Raw genomic sequence first — 19,566 nt, 5'->3', positions numbered from 1 at the left:
GCAGCCTCTGCAGCCCCAGTTCGATCACCGGCCACCGGCAAGGGTTCCACAAAAAAAAAAAAAAAAAAAAAAAAAGATATATATATATATATATATATATATATATATATACACACAAACCACATTCAAAGGATGTTTACAGTATTTTGCAAAAAATAAAGTACAGTGAAAAGTAGCAACTTTCTCAATATACCAAAATGATACCCTGAAACAAACATGATGTATAAAGCATAGGCATACAAAATTCAGTTCCTTAAAAAGACAAAAACAGTGACATTAAAGCTAATAAATAGCAATCAAGTAATCAAGTGATCCTGTGAACTAAGATGAGATTAATCCCAGCCCCAAAATGACTTCCTTACATAGGAACAAGGTGAAAACACTGGTTGAATCAGAAAAATAGGAACTTATATCCAAAATGAGAAGCAAATATCCAGGCAGTGAGGAAGAAGACTGACTCAAATACAGGGGGAAAAAAAATCTAAAATTTAATTTATACTTTTTTGCACCCAAAAACATTCTCATTTATTTTCTTACTTTAAGCATATAACAAACTAGAACAGTACAAACAAAAAATTATAGACCACTATCTCCAATGAACATAGATGCAAAAATCTTAAACAAAACCCTAGCAAACCAAATATAACAACATATCATAAGAATTGTCTATGATCAAATAGGCTTCATTCCAACCATGCAAGGCTGGTTCGACATACGCGAATCAATCAATGTCATTCACTAGAGCAAGAAAAAGGAATATAGAAACTATATGATCATCTCAATAGACACCAAAAAAAGAGATCATCCAGATTCAACATCCATTTGTGGTAAAACAAAAGAACATCCAACAAACAGAAATGGAACTTTTACATTATAAAAACCATATATGACAAAACCACAGCGAACAACACACCCAATGATCAAAAGCTGACAGCATTCCCACTAAGATCAGAAATGATATAGGGATGTGTACTGTCATCACTATTATTCAATGTAGTAGTGGAAAGCATAGGTAAAGCAACTAGGCAAGAAAAAGACATAAAAGAAATTCAAATTGGAAAAGAAGTGAAACTGCCACTATGTGTAGATGACCTGTAATATACTAAGAGAAATCAAAAGATTTTACCAAAAAAAAAAACTAATAGAAATAATAAATGAATGTAGTAAAGTAGCAGGATACAAAATCAATACACAAAAATCAGTTGCATTTCTATATGCAAACAATGTCTTTAGAAGAAAAGGAAGTAATACAATCTCATTTACAATCATACACACACAAAAGAAATACCTGGTAAAAAACTTAATGAAGGAGGAGAAGACAACAAATTGAAAACTATGAAACTGTTAAAGGAAATAAAAAATACAAAGAAATGGAAAGCTATCCTGTACTCAAGAATTAAAATGGCCATATTATCTTAAGCAATTCGCAGACTCAATACCTATCAAAATAGCAATGACCTTTTTCAAGGAAATAGATTATAAAATTTATATAGAACCACAAAAGGCCCCAAATAGCTAAAGCAATCCTGACAGAAAAGAAGAAAAATGGAGGCTTCACACTTCCTGACTTCAAAGTAATTACACAGCAACAGTTATCAAAATAGAATGATATTAGAATAAAAACAGAAACTCAAACCAATGGAATGGAATAAAAAGACCAGAGATAAATGCACACAAATATGGACAAGTTCATCTTTGACAAAGGAGCTACGACCACACAATGGAGAAAAGATAACTACTTCAATGAGCAGTGCTAGGAAACATGGACAGCCACATGCAAAAAAATGAAACAAGATCCTTATGTAACTCCACACATAAAAATTAATTCAAAATGGATTAAAGGTCTGGATATAAGAACAAAACCATAAAGTACTTGAAAAAAAACGCAGGAGATACACTACAGGACATCTACCACAAAGATGTATTTGGGAACACAACCCAAAAAGCAAGGGAAACAAATAAACAAGTAGGGCTACATCAAGCTAAAAGGCTTTTGTTCCTCAAAAGAAACCATCAAAAACAAAAAGACAACCTACAGAATGGGAAAAAATATTTATACATCACATACCTGACAAGAGACTAATCTCCAAAATTTGCAAAGTAAGTGGACAATCCAAGATTTAAAAAAAAAAAAAAACCACAATCAAAACAAGGGCAGAGGATCTAAACAGATGCTTTTCTAAAGACATTCAGATGACCTACAGACATGAAAGAAATGTTCAATATCACTTAATGTAAAGGAAACGTAAATTAAAATCACAATTAGATGTCACCTCACCCCTGTGAGAACAGTCCATATAAAAAAGAATGGAATCAACAAATGTTGGTGAGGTTGTGGTAAAAAAAGGAACTCTCTTCCACTGTTGGTAGGAATGCAAGTTGGAGCAGCACCTATGGAAAACAGCATGGAGATTTACTAAGAAAATAAAAATGGAAATTCTATACAATCTGGCAATACCTCTACTAGTTATTTAAATAATATGAAAGCCCTAATAAAAAAGACTCATCTACACCTATATACATAGCAACACTGTCCATGATTGCCAAGTCATGCCCGTCAACAGATGAATGGATAAACTATGGAATATATACTCGATGGAATACTACAGTTGCGTAGTTGTGTTAGAACATTTTAGTTTCCATGTGACCAGTCAATTGTATTTATAGAATGACTTAGTTTTATTTAACAAAAATGGGCAGAAAACTAAAAAAAAAAAAAAAAAAAATCCCTGCAAAGAAACTACAGATGGAATAGAACATTACTAATGCATGGATAAGTATTTGTAAATGGGTTATCATGACTAACGTAAGTTCAATAAGCATTCACTGAATGCAAACTATGTACCCAAGGCTAGGTTCAAAATTTACGCTATTTCTCAGCTGAAAGAAAACTTGATTATTGGTGCTGTTGTGTGGGACTCAGTAGCAGTCAGTCCTGACTCCTATTTCCTTCTGACCTACCCTGTAATTCCATGAGGGTTACAAAACCAAATGCTCATCACTCCTTTGAGTCAGATTTTCAGGACAAATTAGATACAATATGGAGAGATTTAGAATATGAATGCGAGGTGGGAACCATATATTTGTTTTGTTTATTGCTGCTGGTCAGCATGGTCACAGAGAGAGAATTTATTTTGCTCTGTAGTCAAATTCCCACTTTGCACTACCCTTTCTTAGAAGCCAGGCAGGGCCATGTCTGTCAATATTATAAACAACTACTGTATAAAATACCAAGAGTGATTTTGTTTTCCACACTAAACTCTAACTGACATTACAAAATTTTACCTTTACTGAGTACACAAAAGAACAAACAGTTTTAATGGGGTTTCACCTAAAATTCTCAGATTCTCAATTAAGTTGTGGCCACTCACCTCTACTGGGAAATTAGCTTGACATATTCTTGCATGTCTTGATGAACTCATTCATTCTTGTGTAATTTAGATGTTTTATGAACTGATACTGAGAGAACAACTAATCAATTTTGCAGTCAGGAGAACTAAGGCAAGTCTCTTTGAATAAAAGATTTCAAATCAATCAAAACAAATCTGGTAGGCTCAAAAATATAACAACATGCACCTAAATTGGGCCATCACTCATTGGGACCACACTATTTTTAACTTTTTTTAAAAAGACATGATTGGTTAAAAGTTATACATGTACTTAAAATTTGTGAGTCACTTTTAATTCAATCAAAACACATATTAATAATCTTAAAAAACAGATTCAAACTCGTAAGAGTTAGGGATCAGCTACATAAAATACTGTTATGTCACAAATAATCTTCCTATACAAATATAACTTTTCATCATTTCTATCACTAATTTTGACCACAGGTACTGTTATCACTTTCTCTTTGCCAAATGGAACAGAGACACACAAAGGACATTGTTCTCAAAAAACAGGTTCCTCCAGTCTTTCTCAATGATTAAAAATAATTTCTCCACAAATCCTAAGAGAACGTATCTGCTTCATACAAGTAGAGTTTCCTTGTACTTTTTAATGAAACATGATACTAAGCTTAAGAAAAGTACACAAAATAATGTTCAATTAATTAAATACATTCATCTCTTTGTGAAGAAATAAAATATTAACTTCTGTTTCATTAGCTATGATGTTCACGACAAAGGATGTTTTAAATACACATTTCTTCCGAGTGTTTAACTTCAAACACAAGGGAGCATATAATTAACATCTAGGCCCCAGTGACACACAAGGGAAATTCTGACCCTGGCACACATATCTTAAAGTACATTTGTGTTTCTTAATTTTCCTCACACTCTATTAGACTGATAATTTTAACTCTGCAACTTTGATGTTTAAGTAAAGTAGGCACTTTGGGAGAAGAAAATTTGAATATAAATAGTATAAAACCATTCTGCTTTAAAAACAGTTTGAAAGTGAGGCTGTTTTTGATTGAGGTGGAACAACTTATTTGTACATTTGCTATGAAATGCATTAGATATAAGTGGGTATCAATGAAAGACATACATCAAAATCAATGTGGCAGCTAGGACTTCGTTAGATGAACTACTTAGTTCAGTTAAAGAAATATTATGTTGTTCCTAATTATATGATATAAAGTGAGGCAGAGAAGCTAAATATGGCTTACTTCTTAATATCAGTGATTCATATCATTATAGAGCATTAGTGCTTATTTGAAACAGATTAGCCATATCATCTTACAGGATACATATGTAATCTTACATGATGTACTTAGGTGCTCAGGAGAACTCATTTTTTCTATTTTAGACAAAAGAAAAGAGAAATTGAGGAAGGCTACATAAGAGAGCCCTTCTTTCCCTTTTATTTTTTTTAAGATTTATTTTATTTATTTATACAAGCACTGGGTACAGTCAGAAGCGCGGGAGGGTGAGAGAATTCACCAGAGCCAGAGCGGGGAACAGAACAGGCAGACTGACCATACACTGCTGAGGGGAGCAGCAGGCGGCAGGAGAGGTCTGCGCACAATGTGCCGCTCAACCTCTGCACCACCAGGGAGGCCCCTTCTTTCCCTTTAAAAGTAAATATTAGAAACCCCACCAACTGGGAGAACATTTTTGCACCCAACACTAATGATAAAGGACTGATCACAAAAATCTGCAAAGAGCTGATGAGACTCAGCAACAACAAAGAAAATAATCCAGTCAAAAAATGGGCAGAAGAGCTAAAAAGAAACTTCTCTGAAGAGGAAATGCAAATGGCCAACAGACATATGAAAAAATGTTCAACATCACTTGTAATCAGGGAAATGCAAATCAAAACTACCATGAGATACCATCTCACACCAGTGAGAATGGCACATATTAAAAAAACTAGCAACAACAAATGTTGGCGAGGGTGTGGAGAAAAAGGAACTCTTCTGCACTGTTGGTGGGAGTGCAAACTGGTCCAACCACTGTGGAAAGCTGTGTGGAGATTTCTGGACCTACTAAACATAGAGCTTCCATATGATCCAGCAATTCCACTCCTAGGTATTTACCCAAAGGACACAGAAACATCAATTCCAAAGAGCACCTGCACCCCTTTGTTTATAGCAGCACTGTTTATAATAGCTAAGCTTTGGAAACAACCCAAATGCCCAAAAATAGATGACTGGATCAAGAAGATGTGGTACATATATACCATGGACTATTACTCAGCATTCAAAAAAGATAAACACATGCAATTTGCAGCAACATGGATGGCACTGGAAGGGATCATGCTCAGCGAAATAAGCCAAAAAGAAAAAGAAAAATACCGGATGGTCTCACTCATAGCAGGAATCTAAAAAACTTAAATAAGGGACCAGGAAAATGAATATAAGAAAGTGAAAATCACAATCAACAAAAAACTATGAACCAGAGACACTTTTTGGGGGGTGGGGGGCGGGAGGGGAAGGATTGGGGTCAGAATGGGGCGTTTGCAATTGTATGGGGGAATATAAAAATAAAATTTAATATTTAAAAATAAATAAATAAATAAAATAAAAGTAAATATTGTGTGTTTGCTTCAGCAGCACAAAATAATGATCCCTTAAGAAACCACCTAACACCATTAGGATGATTACTATAAAACAGAAAAAAAACAAGTGTTAGCAAGAATGTAGAGAAATTGTTGTCCTTGTACACTGGTGGTGAGAATGTAAATAATCATCACTGTGAAAAATACTATGGGGGTTCCTTAAAAAGTTAAATACTGAGTTACCACAAGATTTAGCAGTTCTACTTTTGGGTGTATATCCAAAAGAAATGGAAGCAGGGTCTTAAGGAGATATTTGCACACCCATATTCATAGAAGCATTATTCACAATAGTTAAAACATGGAAACAATCCAAATGTTCATCAATGGATGAATGGACGTACAAAATATGACATAAACATACACTGGATATTAGTCCGTCTTAAAACGGCCGGTAATCCTGATACATGATACAACATGGATGAACACTGACATTGTGCCAAGTGAAGTAAGCCAATCACAAAAGGATAATAAAAATATGATTCTATTTATTATGAGGTACTTACAGTAGTGAAAGTCATAAGGATATAAAACATACTAGTGATTGCCAGTATAATGGAGATTGGGGTATTGTTTAATATGTACAGAGTTTAAGTGGAGATAGGATGTTGTGATAGTACACAACAATGTGAAAGTATTTAATATCACTGAAATGCACACTTAAAAATGGTTAAGATGATAAATTTTGTGCTGCACATTTTATCACAATAATAATCCCTTTTTCACTTCCGTAGACATAGAAAGAGATGACTTTCAGGGATGATTCTTGAATCAGGCCCTCAATAAATTTCAGGAATACCTCACTCACCCCATACAAACATGGTATATCCAAAGTGAAATCAGTGTGCTTTCTGTACTAATGAGAAATCAAGACATGCCCCCCCATCCAATTGCACCCCATCCAATCACACTGCCACCAGTTAATTTCTACCTATGTCTAAATTAAAATTTAAAACTAAAGTTAAAAATTCAGACACCCTAATCTGATTTCAAGTGCTCAATAGGTACATACAGCTAACTTATATAGGACAGGGCAGAAATAAAACATCCCACTGGTCTAGTGATAACCTAGACCAATCACATCACTATAATGGCATGATATTCTTCATAATTTTTCTTCTGCTTTGTTTCAATAGGCTGAGTCCCTATCTTGTTCCAAATCATGATTATGGATATTCTCTCTTTTCCAATGTTTAAAACTACTTAAGAGTGTAGGGAAAAAAACTATTTGGTTCTCAGTAAAAATAATACTTAGGACAATCTGCTGTGCTGGAACAATGTAATGTTTTATTTTTCAATGGTTTCATTTTGTCCCCTTGTATTAGTTAGATATCCATTATTCCTGTTGCAGTGATCACCCTACAGATTGTTATGTGCACCCCTAACTTATTAACATGTAAAATAGGTTGGTAATTTTACAACTTCCTTCATTTTTAAACTAAGGACATTTTAAACACTCTAACTCATTATAGAACTTCCCAAATTAAGCAGTATTATTGATGCAATTTTAATTTTATAAGTAACTTAAAAATAAGATGTTATTGTTACTGTTTTTAAGTCAATATTTATTCAGATTTTTCCCAAATTTTTAGTCCATATATTGGTCATCATCCCCTACAACATCTCTGTTCTTTCATTCTCCTTCAAAAAATTACATTCAACATTTTCCTTAGGGCAGTTCTGCTGAAAGTGAAGTAATCAGTTTTTGTTCTCTAGAAAAAGCTTTACTTGGCCTTCACTTTTGAAAAATATTTTCTCTCATAATTATTTTTTTTCAATGCTTTTAAGATGTCTTTCTATTTCTATTCTTCTGGTTTCTATTTTGATCTTTCAAGCCAATGTGTCTTCTTTCCCCTCTAGTTGCATCTGAGGTATTTCTCCTCTCTTTGATTTCACTACTTTTACTATGACATGTCTAGTTGTGATTTTCATTGTATTTGCCCTGCTTGGGGTTCTTAGAGCTTCTTAATTATGTGAATTGATTTATGTTCTCTCCAAATGTTGTATCTGCCCCACTCTCTCTTCTGCTTTTAGGACTCCAGTTACATGTGTGTATAAGATCTTCCACATAATTAAGTGTCCTATATATCTTTTATGAACTTTTCTGTATTTTCCATCTTTTTTGTCTCTCTGAAACAGAGATGTTATTTTCTTTTCATGATATACATTATTTCTCCCAGGGAGCAGCACTTCCAGAATGGCAGTATAAGCAACTCAGCAGTCTCTATTCCCAGAAAAATAATCAGTTAACTGGTGAAAATTATTTTAAAACATAAAAACCATTTAAGGCATCTGGAAATTGTCCTAAAGGCAAAGAGAAAATGGAGAAACATTTACTTAAGAAAATCTACTAAATTTTGGTAAGCATAATGAGAATCCATGGCATCTGAGCCATGATCTTTATCCACCTCCCCAGCTAAAGCGCAACTGAAGAAACATGCAGGGTAAGTAGAGTCAAGAAAGACAGGACTTGCTCTATGCTCATTTCTACTCTAGGGCCTTAGATTCACTCAGAGAGGGACAAACCCCAAGATTAGTGTTGCAAAAGCTAACACAAAGGACACTGGCTCCTCTACCAACCAGAGCTCACTTGTAGAACAGGACACATGGTAGGCCTAGAAGGCCCCTGCCCCAGTTCACTCATAAAATGAAGATTCCACAACAGAAGGGGACACTTGAAAATCTCAGAGACAACCACCCCACCCAACAGCACACTTGCAGAAGTATGGTATCACTCCAGAGGGAAGCAGGCTATAATCTCTGAACCCAGCTCTGGTGCAGTGATCAAAGGTTCTATTGATAAAAAGAGGGAGGTTATATAAACAAAAAGCTCAACATCTCTGCCTAAAGGGAACTGACTATATTTGTAATAGAATATAAGAAAATTCGTATCTAAGAATGAGGTCAGAAACAATAGAGGTCTTGGGGGTGAACAATTAAGAGGACTGGATTTCTAGGAGTGGAATTGCTGGATCATATGGAAGCTCTATGTTTAGTAGGTCCAGAAATCTCCACACAGCTCTCCATAGTGGTTGGACCAGTTTGCACTCCCACCAACAGTGCAGGAGAGTTCCTTTTTCTCCACAACCTTGCCAACATTTGTTGTTGCTAGTTTTTTTAATATGTGCCATTCTCACTGGTGTGAGATGGTATCCCATGGTAGTTTTGATTTGCATTTCCCTGATTATAAGTGATGTTGAACATTTTTTCATATGCCTGTTGGCCATTTGCATTTCAGAGAAGTTTCTTTTTAGCTCTTCTGTCCATTTTTTGACTGGATTATTTTCTTTGTTTTTGTTGAGTCTCATCAGCTCTGTAGATTTTTGTGATCAGTCCTTTATCATTAGTGTTGTGTGCAAAAATGTTCTCCTAGTCGGTGGGGTTTCTCTTTGTTTTGGTTATTGTCTCCTTTGCTATGCAGAAGCTCTTTAATTTGATGTAGTCCCAGCTGTTGATCTTTGCCTTCACTATCACTGCTTTGGGTGATGTGTCTGTAAAGATGTCTTTGAGGTGTATGTCATGTAGTGTTTCGCCTATATTTTCTTCTATGTATTTTATGGTTTCAGGTCTTATGTCTAGTTCTTTAATCCATTTTGAATTGGTTTTGTGCATGGTGTGAGGTAGTGGTCAAGGGGCACCTGCACCCCTATGTTTATAGCAGCACTATTTACAATAGCTAAGCTATGGAAGCAACCCAAATGTCCAAAAATAGATGACTGGATCAAGAAGATGTGGTCCATATACACCATGGAATATTACTCAGCAATCAAAAAAAGATAAACACATGCAGTTTGCAGCAACATGGATGGAGCTAGAAGGGATCATGCTCAGCGAAATAAGTTGGAAAGAAAAAGAAAAATACCGGATGGTCTCACTCATAGCAGGAATTTAGAAAACCTAAATAAAAGACCAGGAAAAAGACTAATCAATACAAAGTAAAAATCAAAATCAACAAGCAACTATAAACCAGAGACACACTGGGGGAGGGGAGAGGAGCAGGGAAAGGAAGGACTAGAGTCAAAATAAGGGGGGAGGTGCAATTGTATGGGGAATATAACCAAAATAAAATGCATACATTGTGCAAAGATGAAAAAAGATGTAAGAATTATATAAAATAAAACATTTAAATAAAAATAAAAAAAGAGGACTGGATTCCTATATTAGTATCCACAAGTAAAACAATAGATCAGTTAGAAGTCTAATAGGCACAACTAATGAAATACACAACTAAGAAGAACCAACTTGGGATCAGAGAAGCTTCAAAGCCTTCAACACTCTGCCTCTGCAAAGAGGCCCCAGTTTAATTGAATCAGATTGTGGAATAATTTATATCCTGTAAATTATGAGGGATGGAGGGAGAGGGGGAGGGGAAGGATGGAGGGAGGGAAGGGGGTGCAGAGAAAGGGAGGGGAGGGCAGGAAAGGTGAGAGAACAAAAAGAAATTAGTTAGCAGTCAGAGACAGGCTAAAAGTTAGACAGGTCATCCACAGAGTTAGACTAGCCAGAAACTTAACAGGGAGATTAGGGAACTAGACCATCAAATAGAGTCCAGTTAAAGCCACAGTCAGCTCTGGTGATGATGGAGACTGTGCACACACCCATAGTTGCTCCCTCTGAGAACTGACATCAGAGGCTGAACACTGCAAGGAAAACAGGATATACTGAACTTGACCCGCCAAACGACTAAACTATTAAGAAAGCAAACAAAAAATCCCAGCAGAGGTTAATGAATCAGTATTCAGACTTAATACAATATGATTAAAGATGAAGGCAATGAGAAAACCCTGAGAACATCAATAGTGACTCATCATGGATGAGGGAATCCAGTAAAATTAACAGCTACTTCTTATGAAAAGAAATGGAGAATAGACATCAGTGAAATGACATTTCAAAACGCTGAAAGCCAACTCATGTCTTACATCCAGCAAAATTATCTTTTTTTAATGAGGCGAAATGAAGACATTCTCAGATAAATAAAAACAGAAAATGTGTTGCAAGTACACCAGCCTTATAAGAAATAGTAAAGGAAGTACTTTGGCCAGAAAATGATTGATACCCAATAGTAAGTCACACTAAGAGCAAGGGAGCCCTGCACCCCCATCACCCCCCTCAGAAATGAGAGGATCACTGAACTTATGCTGAAGCCCAGACAGCCATCAAGAGGTGGCTTGAGTTTGTCTTTCCAATAAAGAGTCTCGATAAAGACAGAGCCAGTGGGACACGTGTGACTTTGTTTTCCCTCCATGAAGCCCGGCCAGCCAGCTGGCCAGATAGTTTCTTTACTGCTTTACAATAAACCCCCACCTGAGTGTGTATCAGTTTCCTGTGGCCTAAAAAGGACAAGTATTTCTGAAGAGGTGATACAATCATGAATCATTAAACCTGCAAAACTATGAAATCACTGTTTCAGCTTTCAGTCGGCAAATACCAACTTCTATCTGAAAGACATTTCAGCTGTTTTGTCTTTTGATGACTCTTTGCTTTACATCCTACTGTCCTTGGAAGACAAGAACCATTTTAGTATAAAAGGGATGGCAAAGAGGTCAAGTCCACTTCTTAAGGTTGCAAGCCCCCCCCCCCATTATCTCTGTTCTCCATTTTACGTGTCAGAATGATTCTGTCCATCCTTGTCGAGGGGTCTGACATCTCTAGCAAACTGAACTTCAGTGTTGTGTGAATTCAATGATTATAGTTTTACTGCAGACCATATATGTTAATTTCAATTGTCTACCCCCAGATCCTAACAGCAGACCCAATACCTAATAGGTCCTTAATCAAAATTTATTGAGTTAAAGACTGAATAAATCATTTTACTTGTGGCAAATGAAAAAATATAGGGGGAAAAAATCCAGAAACTAACCATTATTTAACCATATAATCCAAGCACATACACAGATGGAAACCTCACAAAACTCTTTAGAGTAATAAGAAAAAAGGGTCTAATTATCTGCTAAGCCCTACATACCTATCTATCTATCTCTTAATTTCAGTTATTATAAATTTTTGAGTCTCAGACTCCTAGTGAGCCTCTCTATGATTATCAGACCTCTGCTAGAATTAAATATCTAATTTCCAACATATAAACAACCATTATTTTAAAGTTGACTTCTGTTAACTCCACTACCTGTGTAGTCTAGATATCTGTTTCTATTTTTGTTTTATTTCTTACTTTTTACTAGTGTTATATCCTGATGTGCCTACTAAATTTTTATTAAATGCTAGACATTGTACAACAAATTATAGAAAAAAATATGAGGGCCTAGATGATAATGCCTTCCTCCCCAAAAGATTTACCTTTATCTAGGTAGGCAGTTAGGCAAGGTACAGAAAGTGAAAACAGATTTAAGGCTATGTTAGTGTGTTTGTGACTACTAGTGCATTTTCAGTTCACCCAGACTCTAGGGTATCCCAGCTGAAAGGGTGGAATGATTACCAAGGCTCTTCCTTTTCCTTAGTCTAAGCTCTGGTAAATTCCTGCTCGGTTTGAAACTGAGAAAATATTTCAGCAGAAAAGTATTGTCAACCATAGATCCATCATTCTCCTCTCCCCTCCTCAACAGAGCATTGACCCCTCCTGTCCTGATGTCCAGATAACTCTCTGATAAGTTCAAACAGATTTTTAAAAATTAATCTCCTACCCAGATTTTCTAGTTTTTCTAAGAAAGTTTATTATGCAACCATTAACAAAGGCTGAACGTGTTCTTTAATTAGTTGCCAAAAGTTGCCTAATTTGTTAATATTCTCTAAGGAAGAGCAAACTATAATCTAACATGTGATCACCATAAATTCATCCAAAATAAAATATTGTATGATATACATACTTCACCCAACTGAAGTACCAGAAATTAAAAACATTTAATATATTTGTACAAAATTGCTAACACTGATCATTGTTTATGTTAGCTATATATTATTTAAAAGGAAAAAAGTTTTCTCAGCACATATGAATAATTTGATATTTTTACAAAGATAATTTATACGATTTGAACACTTTCAAGAGTATAACGAAACTGTTGACATTTCTGTTGTTTAAGACTACGTACAGAGTACAATCTCATTTCTGAACACAATTTCATTTCTCCATTTGGAAAATTGCCTAAAAATAAACATCTAAAAACAATTCAATTTTCCACTTAAGATGATATGCTATCAAATTAAAATCACTCTAAATAAAAGATAACTATAAAAATTAGAGGAAAATTTTGCTTATTATAAAGTCTACTACCACCTTTTAACAATATTTGTGATAGTCAAGAAATGAGTAACTATCAATTACTTTAGCTACTGCAAGAACATTACCTCACTGGTTTCAGATCATCCATATTTCCATAGCAGGCCCTTCAATAATTATTCCCAAAGCTATATTTTATCTTCATAGTTGAATAGTAAATCTATCTATAGCTAACAAAAATTATCTTTACTTCATTATGTTGTGAAAAAATAAGTTTCTCCCTCTTTTCCTACTTCATACTGCATATACAACTCACATATGCACATACAAAGAATAGAAAAGGCCTACATATTTAATTATATTTAAAACACGTGAGGTAGAAACTATCGTGACTTAAGAAAATAAAGAAACTTGATCATGGATTTTTTTAGTCCTAAATTATTTCTCTATTCACTGCATTCAAATATTGAACTATAAACCATATAAATGATCTTTAAAGACAAAATTATATTCAGCCCATTTCTATTTTTTGACTTTATGGAAATACTCATACAACTCAGAGTTACAGAAAATAGAAAAATGCTTTTCTTAACAACTCCTAAAATTCCTATTTTTGCATATATAAAAAAGATCTGAGGGGTCTCCCTGGTGGCACAGGGTTAAAATCAGCATTATCAAGCTATAGGCAGACAGTGTGGCTTGAGTTCAATCCCCAGTCAGGGAGCTGACCCACATGGCACAGCAAACCTCTCCTATTTCACCCGCTGCGCCCCTCAGCAGTGTATTTCAGTAAATTCTGCTCCCCACTCTGTCGCTGGTGAATCCTCTCACCCACCACACCTCTGGCCTACACCCCAGTTCTTGTATGCATAAATAAAAATAAATCCTTAAAAAAAAAAAAAAAAAAAACAGATCTGAGAGCTAATCTTCCAAAAGTAAAAAGGTTTATTCAGTACTAGAGTTCCACCAGTAGAGTGTCACTGCCAAAAGTCAACTCAATGAAGAACTCAGAGTGTAGAGCATTTAAGGACTTAGTAATCTGCCCCAGTGTCAATTTGGATAACAACAAAGGCTGTCCTCATCTCCAAGACGTTCAACAAATTTGGCCTCTGACTGTAAGTTCTTGCTACCAATATCCATTTTCTTTGTAAGCTCATCTGAGTATATGAAAAATTACCTAGTGTCAGAAAATACCGTATTTTACAACATGCACTTGGATAAGGAAGGAATTATTAAGATTAAAAAATGAAGTAAAATAGGAAATTACAGACATGGTAATTAAGAAATCTAGAACAGTAAGTCCCTAAAAGTTTAAAAGTAGTTTTGAAGGGGGACATTACTGCATAGCAAAGTGGCCAGCTTTATGTAAGAAAATAAGAATCACAAAAGTCTATGTTCAAAGGATGGTAATAGGAACAACCTTCTGTTTCTATTATAGTAATCATCCTAAAAATATTATTATTATATCTGCTTTCTACTACCCTCTTTCTTTTTGAAAGTAAATATGGCACTACCGTCCCAAATTTCTGCTAATGAATAATCAAATCATGTCAGTTGTCACTCAATTATCACTTTCAACATTTAATCTAAATTATGTGCTGCACCTAGTTTTTTCTTTCTTTGAAGTTCTTCATTGAATTTAAAAGTCAAATGTTTTTTTCAAGAAGAGTAGTTGATGGAAAATGGAGGCTAAGATTAAATCAGGGAGAATCATTGATCAAGGATGCTTGGAAATCTTATGAATACAAATAGCCTATCAAGGTTAATGAGGTTCAACTCAATTTTAAAAGAAGAGAAAAATGCACTTCCTATTTTCTATGCATATACAGATTTAAGGTCTTAATACAATTTGCAAGGTAAATTATACAAACTTAAATGTAGTTTTCATTTGCTTTATTACAAGATATTTTCACTGTTTTACCCCAGTGTAAAACAACTGCTTAAAATACATATTCTGAATCAACAAAATTAATGCAATTAGTGAGAGAGAGCAAAAGATCTCTAGACTATCGACAGTTCTTTGAGTAATTAATGTGCTTTTAAGGAATGGTTGGACAATAGATAATAGCTTTAAAAAAAATAAAAGTGTTCTACAATATACTATTTCAATCAACAAGTATTACATATTTAACATACATGTGAAGGCTACAACAGAGTTGTACACCAAGAGGGCACCAAGTGATACAAAGTTTGAACTCAAACTCATTTCTGACATGCAAGGGGGCAAGACTTTAACTCCCAAGTGATTCCTAGAACATCACAAGTTTGCATTGTAACCTGAATATATATTGGTAAATGGCCCAGAACAAATCTGTGCACAGCAACATAACAAAAGAAAATAGGGCCTCCCTGGTGACACAAGGGGTTATGTCTCAGCACTATCAAGCTGTCAGCAGCCCCTGAAGCATAAGTTCCCTCCCCAGCCAGGGAGCTGACCCACATGGGGCAGCAGACCTCTCCTGTTTCACCCATTGCTCCCCTCAGCAGTGTATTTCAGTAGATCTGCCTGCTCTACTCCCCATTCTGTCTCTGGTGAATCCTCTTACCCCGTCCCCCACACTCTGGCTTACACCCCAGCTCTTGTATGTATAAATAAATAAAAATAAATCTTCAAAGAAAAAAAGAAAATGTAAACTGAAGTCTGATCATCAGTAGAAGCAAATCAGAAGAGTGTCAGGAAGACAAAGATGTCCAGAAAGAAAATTCAGTAGAGAAGCCTCACCATAGCCATTAACAAACAATTCTTTAAATATTATTTTCTGATTAAGTTTACCAGGTAATTTTTTGTTACTAATTCAGTTTTCTAGAACCTAGGTATAGAAACTTGGAGATTCATGCCCTGCATAGGAGAAAAACGTTTAAATATATAGGACTACAACTGGGTAAGTCAATAAAGCAACACTCTTTCATATACAGTTTTTTATGAGTTTCATTACTAAAAGGACCATCTCCTGGGCCACATTAATTCCAGAACACAGAAAATTCAATTTTTCAGATGTGAGGCCAACACCTTGAAACATACTGTCATCATCAAGGTAGATTTGTCTTGGTGACAGTTAGCTTTCTTCTGTAATTACCTTTTCTCTGTATTGTCATGGACTTTGAAATTTTAAGGAATTTTACATATACTTTAAGGAGAAATATATATATTACTTTAAGACAGTATGATAAAAGTACAATAAGAGGTAGCATTCACCTGAGGACTATGAGCCTATCCCCCAAAACCATAAACAGTGATGTGAACCAATGTTACCTCAGTACAAAAAAAAAAGAGAGAGAGAGAGAAGCTTTTGTATTTGGGGTCAAAGGGGTAATTCTGAAGAAAGGATTGTCACTTATAAGTGATACAATCCAAGAAGTTTAACAGAAGAAAAGGTTTAGAATTTCTACAAAAAGAGGATATTATAGAAACAGTGAACAACTGGAACAAGCACAAAAAAAGATGGAAATTAATAAAGAAGTTTCAGAAAAAAATGACTTATTTGAGAAGACTGTATATGATGTTCTGTTGGAGAGTTGTTAGAAAGTTGAGGTTAAAGGAAGACAATGCACAAAAAGCCATAATAAATGTTATTATATAAATACTCTTGTACCTGACAAATAACCAGCCTCCTTTTGTGCATTTTTATTATTAGTTACACTTGCTATCTAACAAGTAACTAATAGATTAATCTCCATTTTTTAGAGAATACATAAGTCAACAAGCTATACTTCCTAATTTTTCTTAAAAGCAAAAAAACAACCCAGAGGCTAAGTGCTTTTTAATTAAATTTCAATAAAATTTCCAACTATTAGAGTTACAACTGGATGATCCTTGACCTGTATTTGTCACAGTCTATACTATAAGTCAATCTGAGAATAACTTCAGAAAAAAGATATATTCAAAGGGCTTATATAAGGTATGAAAATAAACAAGCCATAATCAGAAATGTAACTAAACCTAAAACAATTGATAGATATTGAAATAATAAAATTAATTATTTTATTGTTAAAAATAAGAAACTCAGATTAAAATACAAGTGGTTAATGGTGATTTCTTCCAGGGATGAAATCTGACCCTAGAATTGAGACAAAATTCAAATAACTTTCTGCATCAGTTTCAGGATGTCACCTGCATAGGAAATATGATAGATATTTGTCCATTGCTATGTCGCCCGGCACTAGAACAGTACCTAGCATGTAATACACAGTCATTAAGTATTTGATATATGAGTGAATGTTCACTCTTTTTTCCAACTGTCTTTTAAATTCAAACCTACACAACCAATACAAACTAACTGAAAAGAATTCCAATTTTTCACTTGTGAAAATACAAAAGACTATTTGGTATGGACAGGAAAGCCAGGTTCTTTGAATGAGAGCATTATTAGGTCATTAATTAGTCATTTTTTAAAAACCTACATGTTTGACACTACATGATATGCACATCAAAGACATATTTGCAGACACATCACCCAAAGCAGTGATAGTGAAGGCAAAGATAAACAGCTGGGACTACATCAAATTAAAAAGCTTCTGCACAGCAAAAGAGACAATAACAAAAATAAAGAGAAACCCCACCGACTGGGAGAACATTTTTGCACCCAACACTAATGATAAAGGACTGATCACAAAAATCTACAAACAGCTGATGAGACTCAACAAAAACAAAGAAAATAATCCAGTCAAAAAATGGACAGAAGAGCTAAAAAGAAACTTCTCTGAAGAGGAAATGCAAATGGCCAACAGGCATATGAAAAAATGTTCAACATCACTTGTAATCAGGGAAATGCAAATCAAAACTACCATGAGATACCATCTCACACCAGTGAGAAAGGCACATATTAAAAAAACTAGCGACAACAAATGTTGGTGAGGGTGTGGAGAAAAAGGAACTCTCCTGCACTGTTGGTGGGAGTGCAAACTGGTCCAACCACTATGGAGAGCTGTGTGGAGATTTCTGGACCTACTAAACATAGAGCTTCCATATGAGCCAGCAATTCCACTCCTAGGTATTTACCCAAAGGACACAGAAACATCAATCCCAAAGAGCACCTGCACCCCTACGTTTATAGCAGCCCTGTTTACAATAGCTCAGCTTTGGAAACAACCCAAATGCCCAAAAATAGATGACTGGATCAAGAAGATGTGGTACATATACACCATGGAATATTACTCAGCATTCAAAAAAGATAAACACATGCAATTTGCAGCAACATGGATGGCGCTGGAAGGGATCATGCTCAGCGAAATAAGCCAGAAAGAAAAAGAAAAATACCGGATGGTCTCAATCATAGCAGGAATCTAGAAAACCTAAATAAGGGACCAGGAAAAAGAATAACTATAAGAAAGTAAAAATCAAAATCAACAAACAACTATGAACCAGAGATAGTCTATGGGGGTTGGGGGGCGGGGAGGGGAGGAATTGGGGTCAAAATAAGGGGGTCGCAATTGTATGGGGAATCTAAAAATAAAATTTATAATTAAAAAAAACCTACATGTTTGAGATTTTTTTTTTAATCCACAAGTGGTAAATGGAAAGAAATAATAGGAAGGAAGGAAAGAAGGGAAGGGGTTTTGGAGGAAAGGAGAACAGACCAAAACGTGGTGGTTAACAGCCTAGCAAAGGAATTGTTCTACATTTAATATAAATTAGCAAATATTTTAATAAATAATTAACTGGTAAAATAATCATACTTCAGTACTTCTGTCAACAGGATCAAGGGCTAAAATAACGTATATAAAACTAAAAATCCTACAATTACCATAGCTCTGATAAGTATTGGTTAAACGTAAGTATTTATAAGTAGAGGGCTCTGTAACGAGTCAGTCAATATTTCATCATCCTTACAATCTGAAACCTAAACTATATCTAAAATAGATTTTCTATTGACATGCTGACAAGATAAAAGAGAAGATCAGACTGGAATAAAATTAAATATTTCCTTTGGATTATACAATTTTAGCTACTTTAAATGCCAATTTTCTACCTTTCATTATAATTTAGCAAACTCTTCAAATGTGACAACTTATCACAATTAAAACACAACTTCACTAATAAAAACAGATACAGAGGAGGGCTGATACATATCTATTTCCAAATGTGTTATTCCTGCTTGATCTAATTTGCATAATTATAATTGGAATTAAACCATTTCCTTTTTATGAAGTTCTTTCCTTTGATTTTTAATATTTTCTGATAATTACCCCATCTGTGCTAGATAAAAGGTAAGCAGGAAAGGGCAGCTGCCTAGTTACACTTCATTCATGATTACCACGTCATTCATGATTACTATACAATTGTAAATTAATGTGCTGGAGGCATCATACTCTACCTCATGCAGAACAGCTCAAGATTTTAAAACCTTATGGTTCCAAAGAAGAAATATCAGTAATATCATTTTACTATGTCTTCCACA

The 19,566-nt window shown here is 34.8% G+C and overlaps 1 protein-coding gene across 1 annotated transcript in view; it reads right to left on the bottom strand.

The window, feature by feature from the left end:
• Positions 1 to 19,566, bottom strand: part of CEP128 (centrosomal protein 128) — a gene marked incomplete at its 3' end in the record, with an annotated part of 367,236 nt that overhangs the window by 259,176 nt on the left and 88,494 nt on the right. The gene's annotated exons all lie outside the window — the stretch shown is intronic.

Source organism: Talpa europaea, assembly GCF_964194135.1.
Source record: "Talpa europaea genome assembly, chromosome: 8".
NCBI lineage: Eukaryota > Metazoa > Chordata > Mammalia > Eulipotyphla > Talpidae > Talpa > Talpa europaea.
The sequence above is the reverse complement of the archived record's forward strand: the minus strand, read 5'-3'. Positions and strand labels throughout refer to the sequence as shown.